Source organism: Ornithorhynchus anatinus, chromosome 2, assembly GCF_004115215.2.
Source record: "Ornithorhynchus anatinus isolate Pmale09 chromosome 2, mOrnAna1.pri.v4, whole genome shotgun sequence".
NCBI lineage: Eukaryota > Metazoa > Chordata > Mammalia > Monotremata > Ornithorhynchidae > Ornithorhynchus > Ornithorhynchus anatinus.
In genome coordinates, this window is record NC_041729.1 from 60705579 (window position 1) to 60727536 (window position 21958).

General features: G+C 44.6%; 1 protein-coding gene across 1 annotated transcript in view; it reads left to right on the forward strand.

The window, feature by feature from the left end:
* LOC114818249 (ectonucleotide pyrophosphatase/phosphodiesterase family member 7-like) overlaps nt 1-21958 on the forward strand; it is a 147798-nt gene that overhangs the window by 116803 nt on the left and 9037 nt on the right. The window lies entirely within an intron of this gene.

Sequence of the window (21958 nt, forward strand, 5' to 3'; positions counted from 1 at the left end):
ACCATTAAGGAAGATGCTACATTTTAAACCTGGCTGAAAAAATACTTTATACATTCATTTTGTGTGTGTGTATGCATTGTGTATACCACTGCCCCAATTTTTAAAAATGGCCATAAGAGTGTAAGAACATATTCACATCTGAGACATAGCTGAAAAACATATTGAACTCATTTCTGCATTGTTTGCCCTTAAGGATAGATCTTTGCTATGTTTAATGGGTTTTTAGTACAAAGGTACTGTTTCTGTTTTTGAATCTGCTTCTTGTTATCACAATATTCATGAGGCCATGCTTAAGGAGTGCAACCCCTTTCCCTATTTCTGCCTACCAGGCTGGTCCATCTGCAGTACTGGTCTTGCAGCAGTCTTCTGTCATATCACGTTTGGTAGTTTTTGTTGGTAATCTTGCCCTGCCTTTGTGTGGTTGAGTATAGTAAACCTTGCCTCTTCACTGTCAGAGTGAAGCAGGGCTGTGTAATAGGCCAATCATATTCAAATTATTCTGTGCTACTGTATATGAAGATGCAACAAGAAATCTGCAAGTTGGAATCAAATTCACTGGGAAACTCTTCCAGGTTATGAACATTGTCCAAAGTCTTTGAGAAAGTAGTTCTGAAACTGCTTTATGCATGTGACTTGAGGGGCACATGCGTACACATACATGCACAAACACACACAAGAAGCCATGCAAAGGATTATGGATTGTTTTTTACTTCATCCCATTGGTTTTCTCCACCCCGCCAAATCCCGAAGATATAAGTCATGTCAAGGTCCTTACAAGACACCAAACCTTCCATTTCATCCATTATATTTTTAGGCATCTCTGCATTGGTGTAAAAACATTTATATTTAGCATAAGTTCTGCTTTAGTTGCCAATTGCCACATCTTCTAGCTCCTTTATTTGATGGGAAGACTAAACCTTCACTCTTCATATTATTTTTGTTAGTATTGTATTATAATAATATTAATGTTAATAGATATTAATAGTAATAGATGTTATTGTTATGGTTCTTGTTAAGTGTTTACTATGTGTCAAGCACAGTACTAAGTGGTGGGAGAGATACAAGTTAATTAAGTTGGACACAGTCCGTACTCCACATAGGGCTCACAACGTAAGTAGGAAGGAGTAGTATTTAATCCCCATTTTACCAATGAGTTAGCTGATGCAAAGAGAAGTTAAGTGACTTCTCAAGGTCACCCAGCAGGTGAATGGCAGAGCTGGAATTACAACCCAGTCCTCTGACTCCCAGGCCAGTGCTCTTTCCACTATGCCATGCTGCTTTTCCTCAAATGCCTCATTTGATTCCCTCCATTTGAATTTGCCCACTTCCCGCCCACGGATTGTGTCATGCTTTTCTGCTCTCACCAGCTTTCCCTCCATTTTTAGTTTAAAATCAGTGCTAGCTGATTTAAATTTTTTTTTAAATTTTAGTGCCAACAGCCTGGTGCTGTTTGAGTTCAAATGGAACCCATTCCTCTTACACAATTTCTTCCAGTCCCCCCAAATTCCCCTATCCCTAATGTACGTAAGCCTCTATGCACCATTATCAGAAGCCAAACAGACTCCTTTAAAACACTTTATATCTCTTCCTGGAATAAGCAACGCTACAAAGAAACATTCTCTGCCTGGAATAAGAAACAGTCCAAAGAAACATCTGTATAACCTTTATGAAAGGAAATATTTCTGCTAGTTACATTATGAAAAAATAAAGATGTTGTCCCAGACTTTTAATTTCTACCCTTTCATAAATGTAAACTTGCAAAAATAATAATAATAATAGTATTCGTTAAGCACTTACTATGTGCCAAGCACTGTTCTAAGCACTGGGATAGATACAAGGTAATCAGGTTGTCCCACGTGGGGCTCAAAGTCTTAATCCCCATTTTACAGATGAGGTAACTGAGGCACAGAGAAATTGTGACTTGCCCAAAGTCACACAGTGGACAAGTGGTGGGGCCGGGATTAGAACTCAGAATCAAAAATCCTTAGATCCCATTAATACTAATTAAATCTCAATCATCTCCCCATTTTTATCTAAGAAGATGGGGTATGACACTCCAATAGTTTTAGTGGGTAAACACCAATCCTAAATTTGAAGGTCTGATAATTCAGAAAACTGTAGCAAGGTATTTTGGGACCAAAGTCATTTTCCCATAGTGGACAATAGTAGCATCAGCGTGAATCAGTGGAAAGAGGACAGGCGTGGGCATCAGAGGTCATGGGTTCTAATCCCGGCTCCACCACTACTCAGCTGTGTGACTTTGGGCAAGTCACTTAACTCCTCTGTGCCTCAGTTACCTCATCTGTAAAATGAGGATTAAGACTGTGAACTCCACGTGGGACAACCTGATCACCTTGTAACCATCTCCCCCCAGTGCTTAGAACAGTGCTTTACACACTAGTAAGTGCTTAACAAACACCATTTTTAGTATCACACCCACCTTTCAGGAAAAATCCCCACTGAGAAAAAAATAAGATTATTTTCTTGCACACGGCTGAGTATCCCTTTCACACTTTGATATTCATCTCCAGCACCACAGCACTTTGTTTTTAACATTATATTCTGCTAATTCCCCTATCGAAACTTATTTTAATGTCTGTCTCCCCCTCTAGGGGATGCATCTGCCAATTCTGTTGTATTGCACTCCCCTAAGTGCTTAGTACATTGCTCTGCACACTGTAGGCACTTAGTAAATACCACTGATCAAATTCGTAATTTTTGCTGCAGCATCGACTTGATCCCTATTAATCAGTATCATTCTAACTTGCAGTATCTCAATTAAACTTTTAATGAGCTTATAAATTCACCCAAGATGTAGCACGAATAGGAAAGAAAATGAAGGTATACAAGGTGAGAAAGACTGAAAACTGGCCAAAATGTGATCCCCTAAGGGATTCACCAATTAAACCTAGTGTCTCATTCAGGCTTCACTGCTAATCCTGATCAACTACCTCCCAGGGCCTACTGCAGGATCCAGGGGTACTGGGTAAGAGAGAGTGTGGATGACCACTGTCACCACTACTGAAACAACAACTCAAATAGTAGTGCTTCTCACTGTGGCAAATCCATCAGTCAAATCCTAAACAATAGTCTTCTGTTGGTAAGGGGCTCTGGGCATCAGTCAGTCAATTGCTGATGAGAAGATAGCAGTCTTCAAAACATTCTGGTGTCAGAGCTGTTCCACGTAGGAAGCACAGACATTGTAGTCAAGTATGGGCTTGGTTTTTTTTAAGAGTAATTGTTAAGCACTTACTGTGTGCCAGGCACTCTACTAAGCGCTGGGGTAGAGAAAAGATAATTGGGTTGGATACAGTCCTTCTCCCACATAGAGCTCACAGTCTTAATCCCCATTTTACAGATGAGATAACTGAGGCACAGAGATGTGAAATTAATTGTCCAACTCACACAGCAGACAAGTGGTGGAACTGGAATTAAAACCAAGGTCCTTCTGACTCTCAGGCCCATGCTTGGTCCATTTGACCACGTTGCTTCTCACATCTGCTTACTTCAGTCACACCCACACATATGGACAGGAATTTACAAACAGTAGCATCATCTTGAGTGAGCGAGAGAGAGGAATCACAAAATCATAAAATTCATTTGTAGAATTCAATTTACACTCCATCCAACATCTCCCCTGGCAGTGGGCTTAAGGACAATTGTGATCCAGTGACTGGAGAGTGATCCAAGCACATAGTTCCAAAAGTAAGATTGGCCAAGGACAGAAAAGTAGCCATGGAATATATCCCAACAGATTTCTCCAGCATGTATTCTCCAACATTACTATTCCCACCATGGGGGTCCCATTAAGATTTCCAAGCAACCAAGAATATGTCAAAAAAAGCAGCTGAAGCAAGCTTCAGGACTGCCCAGGGCTTTCTCCCACTTTTTATATGGTATTTGTTAAAAATTTACTATGTGCCAGGCACTATACTAAGTACTAAGGGTATATAACAGAGAATCAAGTTGGACACAGTTCATGTCCCACATGGAGCTCAGAGACTAAATCCCCATTTGACAGATGAAGGAACAGAGGCCCAGACAAGTTAAGTGACTTGCCCAAGGTCATACAGCAGCCAAGTGGTAAAGCCAGAATTAGTACTCAGCTACTCTGATTCCCAGGCCTGTGCTCTTTCCACTAGTCCATACTTCTTCCCCTTATGCAGGACAGAAAATATAGGTCCTTAATTCATGTTCACTCCTAAATTCTTGTAAGGGTTTCCTTGATTTTTTTTGAGGACAGATATTAGGGACTAAGAAATACAGTCACCAGGTTCGAATGGGAAAAGGTGACTTGACAATATAACTCTTCATCCTGGACTCTTTCAATGAAGCTACCCTGCTAAAGGCTGTTCTACTGCAATGGCAAGCCTTCAGTTAGGAAAGGAGAAAAAAGAAGACCTTAATCAATCAATGGCATTTATTGAATGCTTGCTGTATGCATAGCACTGTACTAAGCACTTAGGAGAGTACAGTTCACAACAGAGTTGGTAGACACATTCCCTGTACAATTAGGGAAGGAGGCAGAAGGACAAAAAGAAATGAGGTCCAGAAATGTAAATATGGCATGATGAACCTCAAAAAGAAACCTGTTCAAGGTGAAGAAACACTGACTGGATCAATTTTAAAATGTTCCTCATAATGAACTACATATAGGAACCAAGTTGCAATTGCATCAGTCCAACAAAAAGACGTCTTTACATTCACAAAGAATGGAATGGCTTGCCAATTGCACATTGATCCTTGGAGTCATGTGGATAAAATTTCACTGTCAGTAGTTAGTCTTCAAATCCAAAGAAAAGTTCTCTCCCTTTCTCTATCTCTTTCTCCCTCTTTCTCTGTCTCTCCACACTTTCCTCACTTAGTCACATATATTGAGCACTTACTGTGTGCAGAGCACTGTACTAAGTGCTTGGGAGAGTATAATATAATAACAAAACAAACACATTACCTGCCCACAACGAGCTTACAGTCTACAGGGGGAGACAAACAGTAATATAAACAAATTACAGCTATGTACTTAAGTGCCGTGGGTCTGGGAGGAAGGGTGAATAAAGAGCAATGCAAAGAGGAGCGGAAGAAAAAGAAAAGAGGGCTTAGTCAGGGAAGGCCTCTTGGAGGAGATGTGCCTTCAATAAGGCTTTAATGCCTGTGAGGAGGAAGGGTGTTCCAGGCCAGAGGCAGGACGTGGGTGAGAAGTCAGCAGCAAGATAGTTGAGGCTGAAGCAGAGTGAGTAGGTTGGCATTAGAGAAGTATGAGAAGTATGAGAAGTAGAGAAGCATGAGAAGCAGCGTGGCTCACTGGAAAGAGCACGGGCTTTGGAGTCAGAGGTCATGGGTTCGAACCCCGGCTCTACCACTTGTCAGCTGTGTGACTTTGGGCAAGTCACTTAACTTCTCGGTGCCTCAGTTACCTCATCTGTAAAATGGGGATTAAGACTGTGAGCCCCACGTGGGACAACCTGATTCCCCTGTGTCTACCCCAGCGCTTAGAACAGTGCTCAGCACATAGTAAGCGCTTAACAAATACCAACATTATTATTATTATTATTATTAGAGGAACAAGTTGTGTGGGCTGATTTGTAGTAGGAGAGTAGCAAGGTGAGGTAGGAGGGTATAAAATGATTGAGTGCTTTAAAGCCAATGGTGAGGAGTTTTTGTTTGATGTGGAGGCGGATGGGTAATCCCTGGAGTTCTTAAGGAGTGCAGAAACATGACCTCTTCTTCCTTTCCTCCCTGCTTAGTCTCTTCTTCTCAAAATCTCTCTCATCATCTTCTTTTTTCCCTCTCTCTCTCTATTACTCTCTCACTCTGTATGTGTACGTGCGTGCGTATGATGTACAATTTATTTATTGATTATGTGGATTTTTTTAAAAAGATGTCTACCAATAATAGTTTTGACAAATTTTCCATAAGTCAGAAACTAGCTCTTTAGATTAAAGATCAAGCATAACATTAGGGTGCCTATTTGGAATTGTCAAAAAGTAGAAATCCTGCAATATTCCTCCCAGTATATTCAGTCCTGATAATCTGCTTCCTACTGAGCTCCACGGTGGTAAAAAAAGGAATGAGAAGGACTTGGAAGGGATTCAGGAGAAAGAGAGAAAGATAATTAAAGGCTTGTAAAAATAAGTCCTATGAAGACATATTCAAGGAACTAGGATTACTGAGCCTGGAGAAGAGAAATTTGAAGGTAGATTTAATAATGATCTTCAAGTATATAAGAAATTCTTATCTTGGTATGAGGGAACCAGATGTCCCCTAAAGGCAGACAAGAGAAACTAGCCTCAAGCCAAAGAATAAATAATTTAGATCAAAGAAGAGGAAGAATTTCCATTCGGGGAATGTTGAACACTGTACTGGGTGATGAGGGAAGATTGCGAGCACTCCTTTTTTGGCAGTCCTAGAATCCGAAAGCTGGGAGACAAATCCAGAGATGGTGTGCCTCAGTCCCAACCTCTGGGCAGGTGAATAACTGAGTCCTCCAGGGCACTCAATCAGCTCTCCCACTCTTTCCTTACTTGGCTCATCTCCAACTACAACCCAGCCTGCACATTTTGCTCCTCTAATGCCAACTTGCTATCTGTAGCTCCAACTATAATTTCTTGCTGCTGACTCCTAGCCAGGAACTTTCTTCACCTTCACGTATGACAGACCACCACTCTCCCCACCTTCAAAGCACAAGAGGCCTTCCCTAACTAGGTCCTTCTTTCCCCTATTTTCCCTACCTCATGACATGCCTATATGCACTCAGAGCTGTACCCCTTAAATACTTGATATTCACCCCACTCCCAGCCCCATAGCACTTATGTTCTTACCCTTATACTCTCCCATTTCCCCTATAAGTGATTTATTGTAGCATCTGCTTTCTCCTCTATACTGTTAGCTCCTTGTGGGCAAGGAGAAGCAGCGTGGCTCAGTGGAAAGAGCCCGGGCTTGGGAGTCAGAGGTCATGGGTTCGAATCCTGGCTCAGCCACTTGTCAGCTGTGTGACTTTGGGCAAGTCACTTCACTTCTCGGTGCCTCAGTTACCTCATCTGTAAAATGGGGATTAAGACTGTGAGCCCCACGTAGGACAACCTGATTCCCCTGGGTTTACCCCAGTGCTTAGAACACTGCTCGGTACATAGTAAGCGCTTAACAAATACCAACGTTATTATTATTATTAAGGATCTTGTCTACTAATTCTATTTTATTGTACAGTGTTCAGCACTCAGTAAGGGCTCAATAAATACAATTGATTGATTGACTGATGGACTGATCAAAGTCTCCAAGGGTAGAGAGACCATGACTTGCCCTAGTAGCTCATTCCTATGATTTATCACCCCAAGAGTGTGAAAGTCCTTTCTCTTAACCAAATCTTCTTATCACCCTGAGAGTATGAAAATCCTTTCTCTTAACCAAATCTTCTTCAATTTATGCCCATTTCCTCTTGTGCAGGCCTCAAGGGACTCGGAGAACAAGTTTAGATGTTAAGAAGTCATCCCTTAGCCTTCTTATTCCAACATTAACAGCAGTTCCTTCATTCTTTCTACCTAGGCCTTGTTTTCCAAACCTGTAATCATGTCCTGTTTCTCTACATCCTTTTTCAAGTACAACTAAATCTAGACATAGTACTCTAATACAAGACTGACTAATTAATCAGTGGTATTTATGGAGCACTCACTGTGTGTAGAGCACTAAACTCAGCGCTTGGGAGAGTACAAAAACGTCAGAATTAGCAGACCCATTCCCTGCCCACAACAAGTTTACAGTCTAGAAGGGGAGAAAGGCATTTATATAAATAAATAATTTATATTATTTAATAATACATAAGCGCTGTGAGGTTCATTCATTCAATCCTATTTATTGATCACTTCCTATGTGCAAAGCACTGTATTAAGCACTTGGGAGAGTACACTACAACAATAAACAGACACATTCCCTGCCCACAACAAGCTTGCAGTTGGTAGTGGGGTGAATATTAAACGTCCTAAGGTCTCAGATCCAAGTGCATAGATGAAGTAGAAGATCATCTCACTGTTCTACTACAGTTCAGCCCTCACATACCACTTCTCTAGTGAGAGTTTATTCATCTCTTTCCTACATCTTCCCCCTAGACTGGAACTTCCTCCCCTTCCATATACCCCAGGCCGCCACTCTCTTCAAAGCCTTATTAAAGTCACATCTCCTCCAAGAGGCCTTCCCAAATTCATTCATTCAGTCAGTCGTATTTATTGAGTGCTTACTATGTGCAGAGCACTGTACTAAGCTCTTGGAATGTACAATTAGGCAACAGATAGAGACAATCCCTGCCCAACGATGGACTCACAGTCTAAACAGGGGAGACAGACAACAAAACAAAACAGACGAAACAAAACAAGTAGTCTGATATCAATATCATCAAGATAAAGAAAATCATAGATTTATAAACATCATTAACAAAATAGAGTAATAAATAATATATTCAAATATGCACAAGTGCTGTGGGGAGGTGAAGGGGGAATAATAATAATCATAATGTTGGTATTTGTTAAGCACTTACTATGTGCAGAGCACTGTTCTAAGCACTGGGGTAGATACAGGGTAATCAGGTTGTCCCACGTGCGGCTCACAGTCTTAATTCCCATTTTCCAGATGAGGTAACTGAGGCACCGAGAAGTTAAGTGACTTGCCCACAGTCACAAAACTGACAAGTGGCAGAGCGGGGATTCGAACCCATGACCTCTGACTCCCAAGCCCATGCTCTTTCCACTGAGCCACGCTGCTTCTCTGGGGAAGAGCAGAGGGAGGGAGAAGGGGGAATGGGGAGGGGAGGAGGAGCAGAGGGAAAAGGAATGCTAAATCTGGGAAGGCCTCCTGGAGGAGGTGAGCTCTCAGTAGGGCTTTGAAGAGGTGAAGAGATTTAGATTGGCAGATTTGAGGAGGGAGGGCATTCCAGGTCAGCGGTAGGATGTGGGCCAGGGGTCGACGGCAGGACAGGTGCAAAAGAGGGACCGTGAGGAGGTTAGTAGCAGAGGAGTGGAGTGTGCAGGGTGGGCAGTAGAAGGAGAGAAGAGAGATGAGGTAGGAGGGGGCAAGGTGATGGAGAGCTTTAAAACCAAGAGTGAGGAGTTTTTGCTTCATGCAAAGGTTGATAGGCAACCACTGGAGGTTTTTGAGGAGGGGAGTGACATGCCCAGAGCACTTCTGTAGAAAGATGATCTGGGCAGCAGAATGAAGAATAAACTAGAGCAGAGAGAGACAGGAGGATGGGAGATCAGAGAAGATGCTGATTCAATAATCCAGTCAGGATATTATGAGAGCTTGTATCAGCAAGGTAGCAGTTTGGATGGAGAGGAAAGGGTGGATCTTGGCAATATTGTGAAGGTGAGACTGGCAGGTTTTGGTAACAGATTGGATGTGTGGGGTGAATGAAAGAACAGAGTCAAAGATGACACCAAGATTGCGGGACTGTGAGACAGGAAGGATGGTAGTGCCGTCCACAGTGACAGGGAAGTCAGGGAGAGGACAGGATTTGGGAGGGAAGATAAGGAGCTCAGTCTTGGACATGTTGAGTCTTAGGTGGTGGGCAGACATCCAGGTGGAGACGTCCTGAAGGCAGGAGGAGATATGAGCCTGGGGAGGAAAGGGGAGAGAGCAGGGGAAGAGATGTAGATTTAGGGATCATCTGCATAGAGATGATAGTTGAAGCCATGGGAGCAAATGAGTTCACCAAGGGAGTGAGTATAGATGGAGAACAGAAGGGGGCCAAGAAGTAAACCTTGAGGAGCCCCTACAGTTAATGGATGGGAGGGGGAGGAGGAGCCCGCGAAGGAGACCGAGAATGAATGGATGAATGGCCAGAGAGATAAGAAGAGAACCAGGAGAGGACAGAGTCCGTGAAGCCAAGGTTAGATAAAGTATTGAGAAGAGGATGGTCGACAGTGTCAAAGGCGGTTGAGAGGTAGAGGAGGATTAGGATAGAGTAGGAGCCATTAGATTTGGGAAGAAGAAGGTCATTGGTGACCTGTGAAAGGGCAGTTTTGGTGGAGTGGAGGGGATGGAAGCCAGATTGGAGGGGGTCCAAGAGGGAGTTGGAGTTGAGGAATTCAAGGCAGTGAATGTAGATGACTCATTCTAGGAGTTTGAAAAGGAAGGGCAGGAGGGAGATAAGACGGTAACTGGAAGGGGAAGTGGGGTCAAGAGAGGGATTTTTTTAGGATGGGGGAGACATGGGCATATTTGAAGGCAGAGGGGAAAAAGCCACTGGAGAGTGAGTGGTTAAAAATGGACCTTAAGGAGGGGAGGAGGGAAGGGGCGATAGTTTTTATAAGGTGAGCAGGAATGGGGTCCGAAGCACAGGTGGAGGGGGTGGCACTTATGAGGAGGGAGAAGGGAGAAGATCTCCTCTGAGGATACTGCTGGGAAGGATGGAAAAGTAGGGGAGAGGGTTGAGACCGGGGGGATGGAGAAGGAGGAGGGGTGACTTTGGGGAGCTCAGACCTGATGGTGTTGATTTTTGTAATGAAGTAGGTGGCCAGATCGTTGGGCGTGAGAGATGGAGGAGGGGGAGGAACAGGGGGCCTGAGGAGAGAGTTAAAAGTCTGGAACAATTGGTGGGGGTGATGGGCATGGGCACCAGTGAGGGAAGAAAAGTAATTTTGCTTGGCAGAGAGGCCACAGTTGAGGCAGGAAAGGATAAATTTAAAGTGAACAAGGTTGGCTTGGTGTTTAGACTTTCGCCAGCAGCGTTCAGCAGCTCGAGCATAAGAGCCAAGGAGGAGGACAGAGGCAGAGATCCAGGGCTGTGGGTTAGTGGAGCGAGAGTGACAGAGGGAAAGGAGTGAGCGAGTTGAGTTGAGTAGAGAGGGTGGAGTTGAGAGCAGTAATATGATCATCGAGAGTGTGTAGAGAGTCCTTTAAGACCTCTTTTCCCTGGCTTGCTCTCCCTTCTGCTTCTTCTATGCACTTGGATCTGTGACCCTTGGACATTTGATATTCTCCCCAGCCCCAAGGCCACAGCACTGTACATATATTTAAATTATATATTACAACTTACTTGTTCAAATTAATGTCTGTCTCCCCTTCTAGACTTTTAAGCTCATTATGGGCAGGAAATGTGTCTGCTAATTATGTTGCCTTATACTCTCCCAAGCTCTTAGTACAGTGTTCTGCACATAATAAGTTCACAATAAATAATAATTATGGTATTTGTTAAGTGCTTACTAAGTGCTGGATAAAAATAATAATAATAATAATAATGGTATTTTTCATCACTATGTGGCAGGCACTGTACTAAGCGCTGGGATAGATACAAGCAAATCGGGTTGGACACAGTCCCTGTCCCACGTGGGACTCACAGTTTCAATTCCTGTTTTACAGATGAAGTAACTGAGGCACAGAGAAGTAAAGTGATTTTCCCCAGGTCACATAGCAGACAAGTGGTGAATATGGGATTAGAACCCATGACCTTCTGATTCCCAGCCCCATGCTCTATCTGTTACACCATGCTGCTTACCACTGATTGATTGGAGAGGGAGCTGGGGAAAAGAGGACTTAATCGGGAAGGCCTCTTGGAGAAGATGTGACCTTAATAATGCTTAGAAGGAGGGGAGAATGGTGTTCTGGCATATTCATTCATTCATTCAATAGTATTTACTGAGCGCTTACTATGTGCAGAGCACTGTACTAAGCTCTTGGAATGTACAATTCGGTAACAGATGGGCTTACAGTCTAAATGGGGGAGACAGACAAAAACAATAGCAATAAATAGAATCAAGGGGATGCACATCTCATTAACAAAATAAATAGGGTAATAAAAAATATATACAAATGAGCGGACAAGCACAGTGCTGAGGGAAGGGGAAGGGAGAGGGGCAGGAGCAGAGGGAAAGGGGGGTAAAAGGGGACAGCAGAGGGGTAGCTGAGGGGAGGTGAAGGGAGGGTAGTGGGGCACAGAGGGAGCAGAGGGAAAAGGGGAAGCTCAGTCTGGGAAGGCCTCTTGGAGGAGGTGAGCTCTAAGTAGGGCTTTGAAGAGAGGAAGAGAATTAGTTTGGTGGAGGTGAGGAGGGAGGGCATTCCAGGACAGCGGGAGGACGTGGCCCAGGGGTTGATGGTGGGATAGATGAGAACGGGGGGCGGTGAGGAGGTGGGCGGCAGTGGAGCGGAGCTTGTGGGTGGGCAGAAGAAAGAGAGAAGGGAGGAGAGGTAGGAAGGGGCAAGGTGATGGAGAGCCTTGTAACCTAGAGTGAAAAGTTTTTGTTTCATGTGGAGGTTGATAGGCAACCACTGGAGGTTTTTAAGAAGGGGAGTGACATGCCCAGAGCATTTCTGCAGGAAGATGAGCCAGACAGCGGAATGAAGAATAGATTGGAGCAGGGAGAGACAGGAGGAAGGGAGATCAGAGAGAAGGCTGACACAATAATCCAGCCAGTATATCATGAGAGCCTGCACCAGTAAGATAGCTGTTTGGGTGGAGAGGAAAGGACGGATCTTGGCGATATTATAAAGGGGAGACCGGCAGGACTCAGTGACGGATTGGATGTGTGGGGTGAATGAGAGAGCCGAGTCAAAGATGACACCAAGGTTGCGGGCTTGAGAGACAGGAAGGATGGTCATACCATCCACAGTGATAGGGAAGCCAGGAAGAGGACAGGGCTTGGGAGGGAAGATAAGGAGCTCAGTTTTGGACATGTTGAGTTTTAAGTGGCAGGCAGACACGAGCCTGAAGGGAGGGGGAGAGGACAGGGGCAGAGATGTAGACTTGTGTGTCATCTGCGTAGAGATGATAGTTGAAGCCATGAGAGCGAATGAGTTCACCAAGGGAGTGAATGTAGATGGAGAACAGAAGAGGGCCAAGAACTGACCCTTGAGGAACCCCAACAGTTAGAGGATGAGAGGGGGAGGAGGAGCCTGTGAAGGAGACCAAGAATGAACGGTCAGAAAGATAAGAGGAGAACCAGGAGAGGACTGAGTCCGTGAAGCCAAGGTGAGATAAGGTGTGGAGGAGAAGAGGATGGTCAACAGTGTCAAAGGCAGCTGAGAGGTCAAGGAGGATTAGGATAGAGTAGGAGCCATTGGATTTGGCAAGAAGGAGGTCATGGGTGACCTTTGAGAGAGCAGTCTCAGTAGAGTGGAGGGGACGGAAGCCAGATTGGAAAGGGTCCAGGAGAGAATGGGAGTTAAGGAATTCTAGGCAGCGAGTGTAGACGACTCATTCTAGGAGCTTGGAAAGGAAGGGTAGTAGGGAGATAGGGTGATAACTGGAAGGGGAAGTGGGGTCGAGAGAGGGTTTTTTTAGGATGGGAGAGACATGGGCATGTTTAAAGGGAGAGGGGAAGAAGCCATTGGAGAGTGAGCAGTTAAAAATAGAAGTTAAGGAGGGGAGGAGGGAAGGAGCGATTGTTTTTCTAAGGTAAGCGGGAATGGGGTCCGAGGCACAGATGGAGGGGGTGGCACTTGCAAGGGGAGAGGAGATCTCCTCTGAGGATACTGCAGGGAAAGATGGGAAAGTAGGGGAGAGGGTTGGTGGGGGGGAGGGGAGAGGGGGAGGGGTGACTTTGGGGAGCTTCAGACCTGATTATGTTCATTTTCGTGATGAAGTAGGTGGCCAGATCATTGGGGGTGAGAGATGGGGGAGGGGAAGGAACAGGGGGCCTGAGGAGAGAATTAAAGGTCCGGAACAATTGGCGGGGGTGACGGGTATGAGTGTCATTGAGGGAAGAAAAGAAGTTTTGCCTGGCGGAGGAGAGGGCAGAGTTAAGGCAGGAAAAGATAAATTTTAAGTGGATATGGTTGGCTTGGTGCTTGGACCTTCACCAGCAACGCTTAGCAGCTCGAGCATAGGAGCGTAGGAGGAGGACAGAGGCAGTGACCTAGGGCTGTGGGTTAGTGGAGCGAGAGCGGCGGAAGGAAAGGGGGGCGAGAGAGTTGAGATGAGTAGAGAGGGTGGAGTTGAGAGCGGTGACCTGATCGAAAGTGGGAAGAGAGGACGGGCGGCAAGGTGGGGAGAGATGATTTTGGAGAGATGGATGGGATCAAGAGAGCAGAAGTCCCGGTGGGAGAGTAGTACAGATTTGCAGGGGGAGACCGTGTGAGAGAGGAGGTAGATGAAAAGGTTATGGTCTGAGAGAGGGATTTCAGAGTTGATGAGGCAGGAGATGGTGCAGCAGTAGGAGATGACGAGATTGAGGGTGTGACCAAGTTGGTGAGTGGGCGAGGTATGGTGGAGCAGGAGGTTGGCGGAGTCAAGGAGCGATGGCAGGTAGACGACAGAGGAGTCACTGGGTACATCCATGTGGATGTTGAAGTCTCTGAGGATCAAGGTGGGCAGAGAGAAGGAAGGTGAGAAAGGGGTCAAGGTGGTTGAAGAAGTCAGTGGTGGGACCAGGAGGGCGGTAGATGACGGCTACAAGTATCTGGAGGGGATGGTAGAGGTGAATGATATGGGCTTCAAGGAAGGGGAAGGAGGCTCAGACTAGGAGAAAGACACGGGCAAGGGAATTGTGGCAAGATAGCAGGATCAGAACACAGTGAGTAAACTGGCATTAGAAAAGCTAAGAGTGTGCTGGATTATCATAGGAGATCAGTAAGGTAAGGTAAGATGAGGTGAACTGATTGCTTTAAAGCTGTTTGATGTGGAGATTGATGGGCTACCACTGCAGGTTCTTGAGGAGTGGGGAGACATGGACTGAAAGTTTTTTAGAAAAATGATCCGTGCAGCAGAGTGAAGTATGAACTAGAGTGGAGAGAGACAGGAGGCAGGGAGTTCAGTGAGGAAGCAGATGCAGTAGTCAAGACTAATGCAAAGTATAACATAAGGATCACTTTTCAACTCTAGAGAAGCAGCGTGGCTCAGTGGAAAGAGCCCGGGCTTTGGAGTCAGAGGTCATGAGTTCAAATCCCGGCTCTGCCACTTGCCAGCTGTGTGACTGTGGGTAAGTCGCTTCACTTCTCTGTGCCTCAGTTACCTCATCTGTTAAATGGGGATGAAGTCTGTGAGCCCCACGTGGGACAACCTGATTCCCCTGTGTCTACCCCAGCGCTTAGAACAGTGCTCGGCACATAGTAAGCGCTTAATAAATACCAACTCTTGCATTTCAAATGCCTCTGTAACCTCAATTCTATGCTTTTGGTTTTGGTGCGGAGGAAGTTGCTTGTTTTAAACATGGCATGACATTGCTGACATATTCAGCTTGTGATCAGCTATGATCCTCAAGCCTTTTTCTGCTGTCTAGGGCCTGGCAGGCTACACCCATCCAATATTTGTCTTGCTGTTTTGAACTTGCCCCTAATAATTGTGAAGTTTATTAAATGTTTACTATGTGTCAAGCACAGTAGTAAGTGCTCAGGTAGCTATAAGATAATCGGTTCCGACATGGGGCTCACTGTTTAAGTAGGAAGATGTCCTACTTTGAATCCCCACTTTGTAAATGAAAGAACTGAGGGACAGAGAAGCTAAGTGACTTCCCCAAGGACACCCGACAGATGAGTGGCAGAGTCAGAATTAGAACCCAGGCCCTCTGACTCCCAGGCCTGTGCTCTGTCCACTAGGCCATTCTGCTTCTCCTAGCGTTCCTAATTGAGTTTCGTCTGTTTTTATAAAACCAATAGCAGGGAATTTGTCAGTTTATTGTTATATTGTACTCTCCCAAGAGCTTAGTACAGTGCTCTACACATAGAAAGTGCTCAATAAATACAATTTAATATATTAATGAATGAATTTTTCCATAGTAGCTGAGATTTCCTATTCTGTCTTCAAAGTGTTAGCATCTCTGTCCGATTTAGTTCTATGTGCAAATAAGCCATTTACAACCACACTTTGGGTATGACTTTCAAACTAGTCATACATTCACCTATTAGTGGTATTGTCAAGAACAGAACGTCCTAGTTTGCCAATGAAGAAACCTTCAGGAAAGGAATCAGTAACCTTACTCAAGTGTAGGTAGATTACATTTATTGTTTCTCCCTTCTCAACCTTCTTTTCCTGGTTTGGCAGTCGGTGATTAATGAATCATTGGTATTTAGTGAGTTCTTACTATATGCAGAGGATAGTACTAAGCACTTGGAAGAGTATGATAGGATAGGTAGAAATGATTCCTGCACTCCATAAACTTATCAATCAATGATATTCACTGAGTGCTTAATGTGTATAGAGCACTGTACTAAGTGAGAAGCAGCGTGGCTTAGTGGCAAGAACAATGGCTTGGGAGTCAGAGGTTGTGGGTTATAATCCTGCCTCCGCCACTTGTCAGCTGTGTGACTTTGGGCAAGTCACTTAACTTCTCTGGGCCTCAGTTTCCTCATCTGTAAAATGGGGATTAAGACTGTGAGTCCCACGTGGGACAACCTGATTACCCTGTATCTCCCCCACTGCTTAGAACAGTGCTTGGCACTTAGTAAGCACTTATACCACAGTTATTATTATTATTATTAAGTGCTTGGGAGAGTACAATAAAAGACATTCCCTGTTAACAAGGAGCTTACAATCTAGAGGGGAAGACAGACATTAAAATAAAATTGGGAAGGAATGTGGTCTAGTGGATAAAGCATGGACCTGGGAGCCAGAGGACCTGGGTTCTAATCTTGGCTCCCACACTTGCTTGTTGTGTGTCCTTGGGAAAATCGCTTAACTTCTCCATCCCTCAGTTTCTTTAACGGCAAAATGGGGATTCAGTATTTTTCTTCCTCCTATGTAGACTGTGAAGTTCATTTGAGACAGAGACTGTATCCAACCTGATTAACTTGCATTTACCCAGTGCTTAAAACAGTGCTTGACATACAATAAGGGCTTAATAAATACCATCAAGAAAGAAAGAAAGAAAGAAAGAAAGAAAGAAAGAAAGAAAGAAAGAAAGAAAGAAAGAAAGAAAGAAAGAAAGAAAGAAAGAAAGAAAGAAAGAAAGAAAGAAAGAAAGAAAGAAAGAATATTTACTTAGCTGCTGTGGGACCAAGGGAGGAGTGAATATCAAGTGCTTAAAGGATACAAAGTCAAGTACATAGGTGATGCAGAAGGGAAGAGGAGTAGAGGAAATAAAGGCTTAATCAGGGAGGAGATGGGATTTTAATAAGTCTTTGAAGGAAGGGAGAACTGTGGTCTGTCACATCTGTAAGAAGAAGGAGTTTCAGGCCAGGGGAAGGACACTGACATGGGGTCAGAAGTGTGGAAGATGAGGTCAAGTTACAGTAAGTTGGTTGACATTGAAGGAGGAAAGTGTGCCAACTGGGTTGCAGTAGGAAATCAGCAAGATAAGGAAGAAGGGGGATAGCTGATTGAGAGCTTTAAAGCTAATGATAAGGAGTTGCTGTTCGATGTGGAATTGTTTGGGCAACTGTTGGAGATTCTTGAGGAGTGAGGAAGCATGGACAGGAAATTCTTTAAGAAGAATGATCTAGGCAGCAGAGTGAAGTAAGGTCCAGATAAGTGCTTGAATCAAAAAAGTAGTAGTTTGGATGGAGAGGAAAGGAAGGTAAAACAGACAGGATTTGGTGACAAACTGAACATGTGGGTTGAATGAGAGAGACAAGTAAAGGATAATGCCATGGTTGATGCTAGGAAAAGTCCAGGGAAAATGTGGAAGAGGCAGACCAGCAGCTAGATGGATAGAGATAATAACAACAATAATGGAAGAACTGTTAGGCTGCAAATTATGGCAGAGGACAGAACATTCCTCTGTATATCCTTAGAGTCACTATGAAGCGGAAAGGACTCAACGGCACTTAATAATAAGAATGAAATGCCAAGGTTACAGGCTTGTGAGACAGGCAGGAGAATAATGTCTTCAATCAATCAATTGTATTTATTCAGTGTTTACTATGTGCAGAGCACAGTACTACGCACTTGGGGGAGTACAGCATTACAGAGTTGGTAGACATGTTTCCTGCCCACAGTGAGCTTACAATGCTGGAAAAGACACGGGAAGACCAGGGTTTGGGTGGGAAAATGAGGAGTTCAGTTTTGGACATGTTAAATTTGAGGTGTTAATGGAACATCTAAGTAAAAATATCCTGAGGAAAGGAGGGAATGCGAGACCCCAGAGACTGAGAGAGACCAGGGGTGGAGAGGTAAATTTGGGAATCATCCATGTGGAGATGGTAATTGAAACTGTGGGAGCAAATGAATTCTCCAAGGAAGTGGGTGTAGATGGAGAACAGAAGAGGATCCAGAACTGAGCCTTGAGGAACTCCTACAGTTAGAGGCTGGGAGGGGGAGGAGAGAGCCTGTCAAAGAGAATGGGAATCATCAGCCAGAGAGATAGGAGGAGAACCAGGAAAGGATAGTGAGCCTGTTGTTGGGTAGGGATTGTCTCTATCTGTTGCTGAACTTTACTTTCCAAGAGCTTAGTACAGTGCTCTGCACACATTAAACGTTCAATAAATATGATTGAATGAATGAATGAATGAATGAATGAATGAATGACAGTCTCATTGAATCCAAGGTTAGAAAATGTTTCAAAGAGAAGGGGGTAGTCAACAGTGTTGAAGGCAGCTTCAGATTGAGGAGGATTAGGATGGAGTTGAGGCCATTGGATTTAGCAAGAAGGACATTAGAAAGGGCAGTTCCCATCTAGTTGAGGGGGAAGAAGCCAGATTCGAGGGGGTCAATGATAGAATTGGAGAGGCAGTGAATGTAGACAGTTCCAGGAGTTTGGAGAAGAGTGGTAGAAGGGATATGGGGTAAAACTGGAGGGAGCCATGCAGTGAGGAGAGGGCTTTTGTTTAAGATATGGGATACATGGGTATGTTTAAAAGCAGTAGGCAAGTAACCATTGGAAAGTGAGCGATTGGACATGGCAATCAAGGAGGGAAGAAATGTTGGGGCTGAAAGCGCAGGTGGAGGGGGTAGAATTTGAGAGGAGTTAAGAGATCTCCTCTTGAGATATTGTTGGGAAGATGGGAGAGTCAAGGAGGGTGCAAGAGAAGGAAGAGACTTTAGAGGAGCAGAGGAAATATGGCCCAGACATTAAGGGCAAGAGATGGGGGAAGAGGGGAGACAGGGGAGTTTGGAAGGAAGTTAAATGTCTGAAAGAGCTGGCATGGGCAATGGACATGGGGCGTCAATAAGGATGGAGAGATTATGTTGCCAGGTGGAAGAAAAGGCAAAGTTAAAGCAGGTGAGGATGAATATAAGGTAGATGTGGTCAGCCAAATCCCAAATCATTGGTCTAATGCTGTTCACACTCATTCTTTCATTCATTTCATTCAGCCATATTTATTGAACTCTTACTGTGTGCAGAGCACTGTAGATAGTGCTTGGGAAAGTACAATACAACAATAAAGAGAGACAATCCCTGCCCACAATGAGTCTAAAGGAGAGGAGACAGATGTCAATTCAAGTAAAAAGACATCTATATAAATAAAAAAAATTACACATATATACAAAAGTGCTGTGGGGTGGGAAGGGGGAGAAGAGTGGGAAGGGGGAGAAGAGCAAAGGGAGCAAATCAGGGTGACGTGGAAGGGAGTGGGAGATGAGGAAAAGTGGGACTTAGTCTGGGAAGACCTTTTGGAGGAGATGTGCCTTCAGTAAGCCTTTGACGTTTCCGGCTATGTAGGTGAAACAGCTGGAATCTTCAGTCAGTGGCTATTTAGCCAGCTTCACAACTTGGCTGATTTCAAGTTTTAAATAGTTAGAACAGGAGTTATTTTGGTCACTGTGGTCATGTGTGCATCTAATGTTTCACTGAATTATATGATTTTACTGAATTATATCTTATACTGAAATATATATATATATACAATAATGGCATGGGAAATTTCCTACTTTCTAAGATGTAGTCTATAAACTTTTTAAAAATGTTTTTTGTTAAACACTTACTATATGCCAGGCACTTTATTAAGTCCTAGTACAGATACAAGACAATCGGGTTGGAAACAGTCCCTGTCCCACATGAGGCTCATAATCTAAGTAAAGGGGCAGTTAGATTTTATAGATAAGGCAACTGAAGCAGTCCCAGAGAAGTTAAGGGACTTGCCCAAGCTCAAACAGCAGACAAGTGATGTAGTGAGATTAGAACCCAAGTCCTCTGATTTCTAGGTCCATGCTCTTTCAGTAGGCCTTGCTGCTTCTCAATTTCCTTTATGCACCTTCTGTTGGTAAACACAGTGAGAACTTTCTCAACCCTGGGGCATCAGGTTGTCATGACACCGTGATATGGCACACCCCTGGAGTGACAAGTCTCCTGGCAGCTCTGGCTGCTGCCACCCCTGCTTGATCAGGAGAGAGAAGCAGTGTGGCTCAGTGGAAAGAACCCGGGCTTGGGAGTCAGAGGTCATGGGTTCGAATCCCAGCTTTATCACTTGTCAGCTGTGTGACTGTGGTCAAGTCACTTAACTTCTTGGTGCCTCAGTTACCTCATCTGGAAAATGGGGATTAAGACTGTGAGCTTAACATGGGACAACCTGATTACCCTGTATCTACCCCAGCGCTTAGAACAGTACTCTGCACATAGTAAGCGCTTAACAAATACCAATATTATTATTATTATTATTATCTCCTCCCCAGTTCCTCTCCCACCCTCCAGGCTTGTATCTCCTCCTGCCTCCAGGACATCTTCACCTGGATGTCTGCCCGCCACCTAAATCTCAGCATGTCCAAAACTTAGCTCCTTATCTTCCCTCCCAAACCCTGTGTTCTCCCTGACTTCCCCATCACTGTGGACAGCACTAACATCCTTCCCATCTCACATGCCCGCAACCTTGGTGTCGTCCTTGACTCAGCTCTCTCATTCACCCCACACATCCAATCCATCACCAACACCTACCGCTCTCACCTTCACAAGATCCACCCTTTCCTCTCCATCCAAACTGCAATCTTGCTGGTATAAGCTCTCATAATATCCCAACTGGATTACTGAATCAGCTTACTCTCTGATCTCCCATCCTCTTGTCTCTTCCCGTTCCAGTCTATTCTTCATTCCGTTACCTGAATCATCTTCCTACAGAAACGCTCTGGGCATGTCACTCCCTCCTCAAAATCCTCCAGTGGTTGCCTATCAACCTCCACATGAAACAAAAACTCCTCACTCTTGGCTTCGAAGCTCTCCATCACCGTGCCCCCTCCTACCTCACCTCCCTTTTCTCTTTCTACTGCCCACCCTGTACACTCCGCTCCTCTGCCACTCACCTCCTCACTGTCCCCAGTTGACGCCTATCCCACCGTCAAACCCTGGCCCATGTCCTACCGCTGACCTGGCACGCTCTCCCTCCTCACATCCACCAAACTAACTCTCTTCTCCTCTTCAAAGCCCTACTGAGGGCTCACCTCCTCCAGGTAGCCTTCCCAGGCTGAGCCTGCTCCTTCTCCCCCCTCCCACCCTCTGCTCTTCCCCCTTCCCCTCCCCTCAAGCACTGTGTTCATTTGTATATATTATTTATTACCCTATTTATTTTGTTAATGAGGTGTATATTTCCTTGACCCTGTTTATCTTGATGATGTTGTCTTGTTTTGTTTTGCTCTGCTTTGCTTTGCTGCCTGTCTCCCCCATTTAGACTGTGAGCCTGTCATTGGCAGGGATTGTCTCTATCTGTTGCCAAATTGTACATTCCAAGCATTCATTCATTCATTCAATAGTATTTATTGAGTGCTTACTATGTGCAGAGCACTGTACTAAGCGCTTGGAATGAACAAGTCAGCAACAGATAGAGACAGTCCCTGCCGTTTGACGGGCTTACAGTCTAATCGGGGGAGACAGACAGACGAGAACAATGGCAATAAATAGAGTCAAGGGGAAGAACATCTTGTAAAAACCATGGCAACTAAATAGAATCAAGGCGATGTACATTTCATTAACAAAATATATAGGGTAATGAAAATATATACAGTTGAGCAGACGAGTACAGTGTGAGGGGATGCGAAGGTAAAGGGGGAGGAGCAGAGGGAAATGGGGGGAAAAGAGGGTTAAGCTGCGGAGAGCTGAAGGGGGGGTGGTAGAGGGAGTAGAGGGAGAAGGGGAGCTCAGTCTGGGAAGACCTCTTGGAGGAGGTGAGTTTTAAGTAG